The following is a 2,636-nucleotide window of genomic DNA, read 5'->3' as shown; positions in this document are numbered from 1 at the left end:
GGCAGGATGGTAGTCCCTCGGCCAGCTGGTTGCATATATGTTCCTAACAAGAGACTGTGACCTAATCACAGTTTATTCACTGAACTTGGGGGATTATCACATATGGTGGGAATAAAAAGATTGTTTCTAACCTAGATAGCAATGAATATGTTTTATAGGAATTTATCTTCTGTAAAATTCCCCCACATAATACACATCCATGTAAGCTTAATACAGTGAACGCCCATGTTGTTCTAAGTGGAAGATCAAGTTTTTTTAATGAAAGTTAAAAAATCTCCACTCCCATAACCAAACAACCCAAAGCCTCACAATAAGTAAGGAGGTCTTAGATCAGACCCAGGCCTATTAGAAGAGCCAATACAGCATGTAAGTTTTACCTACACTTTATTTGCTAGTTGCTGTTACCGACAGAAAATGCTGATGCTGTTTGAGTCATCAAAGAAGTCTTCATCCTCTAAAATATACAAAACATTTAATATGTATGTAGGTTATAGAAAAATGATCAAAAATAGTATTCCCAGACAAATGTGCATACTAATCATCATTGTTGAATATGAATAATAATCTTGGTGTATTTGAGATCTGTCAGATTTCTAATGGTTTAAGTAACAGGAGAAATAACTTAAAAAGTTTTTGTGTTAAAAAATAATATTTCAGGGGCTTCCCTGGTGGCGCGGTGGTGCTGGGCCCGTGAGCCATGGCCGCTGGGCCTGCGCGTCCGGAGCCTGTGCTCCGCGGCGGGAGAGGCCACAGCAGTGAGAGGCCCGCGTACCGCAAAAAAAAAAAAAATAATAATAATAATAATAATATTTCATAGAATGTCTTTGAAATGACAAAATTATAAGGATGAACAGGTTAGTGGTTGCCAGGAGTCATAGGGATGGCAGAGGGAGGGCAGGTGGGTGTGATCACAAAGAGAGAGATGTTTGTGGTGATGGGATAGTCTGTGTATTAACAGCATTGGTGGTTACATGAATCTATGTACGTGTAATAAAATGGTAGAGAGCTACACACGTGCATTGTACCAATGTCAGTTTTCTAGTTTTGATAGCGCACTATAATTTTTAAGATGTAACTATTAGGGGAAACTGGGTGAAAGGTTATAGGATCACCCCATACTATTTTTGCAACTTTTTAAAAATCTACAATTATTTCAAAATGAGAAATGAACAAACAAACTATACATTCTATTCATTGTATAGATCACTCTGCAAGTTAGATATTTGCCAAGGTTAAACATATACACAATAATTTCTCTAACCATTTATGGAATGAGGCAGGATTATAAACAAATAAAATAGTTTAAAAGAGCTATTGAATGAAGGTTTAGGCATTTTGTGATTAAATAACTTTACAGGGTTAAAGTAAACAAACAGAATCAATTTTTGCAAATAAGAGAAAGAGAAAACCCCAAGCCTCTAAAAAGGCAACCCTGCTAATTTAGGGGGTGATGCTTCTTCTTTGTCTTTTCCACCCTACGTGAACACCTGTTGCCTGTAGTCATTCAGGAACTCAAGTAATGCCTGGGTCCCTGGGGTCTTCTGTTCACTTGGGCTTCAGAGGAAGGAGCTCGAGAGGGAGGTTCAGAACCTCAGGCTGTTCTCGCTTGTTGGTTGTCATGGTGACCGGTGCTACTCAGCTGGGTAGCGTACTCCGCTGGTGGATTTGGAAGTCCCCAAACTCTGAATTTAAACGTGAGAACCTGGATAAATTTGGGGATTGCATATAGAGAGAAAGCAATACATGCATGGGTGATGGTGTTACTTTACAGAGTCATACTGCTCGAGCGACAGTTAACGTAAAGACGGTTGAAGTCATGTACCAGCTCGCACCATAGAAACTACAAGTTCAAGTGAGAAACGTGAGTAACACTGAGGACAGGTGTGCATTCTTTAGCTAACATTGTTGCTGACAGCTTGTTGCCAGAACTTGAATCTCAGAATTAAGAAAGGCAGAAACATTTCTCAAGAGGCTGGCAGATCATGGCATTAAAGCTCCAGACCAAACACATGGGCCAGAGAATGAGAGAATTTTCTTCCACGTGCTTGTAATCTTGGACTAACCACAGACAACAGATTGCACTTTAAAATCACTTTCATTTCTATAATAAAACTAGAAGGCAAGCGACAGAACTAAGCTCAGGTTCCTACAGACCTACAATACCAAAGGAGAGCTCGTGAATGAAAAAATCATGAACTGCTGGGTCAGAGAGACCTGGATTTGGGACATGAATCTGGCATAACAAGCTATAGGAGTTGGGGCGAGTTATTTAAGCAAATTATTAAATTTAGGCCAGATTGTGTTATGGCTGCAAACACTCTCTCCATCCTCAACCCAACTCTCAGGAGTTTACCGGAACAAAAATTCCCTTTGTCTGAATGTCCATACTGGTCAGCAGAGCGATGCTTTCCAATAGTCGCTCAAGGATCTGGGATGACAAAGGCTGCACTTTGACGAGTGTTTCACCAACACAGGGGACAGGAAAGTGGTGAATTGTCTGAAGGCTCTCGATGCTTCCCTGGCACTTCTGTCCATGTTTCACAGACAGAAGCTGGTCCCAGAGCCACACCCCACCTTTGAGGATGTAGAGAAGTGCTACTTTCCTGTGCACAGAAGGGAAGGAGATCTGGACCATC

The sequence above is a fragment of the Lipotes vexillifer genome, unplaced genomic scaffold, assembly GCF_000442215.2.
Source record: "Lipotes vexillifer unplaced genomic scaffold, Lipotes_vexillifer_v1.1 scaffold693, whole genome shotgun sequence".
NCBI lineage: Eukaryota > Metazoa > Chordata > Mammalia > Artiodactyla > Lipotidae > Lipotes > Lipotes vexillifer.
Note: the sequence above shows the minus strand (reverse complement) of the source record.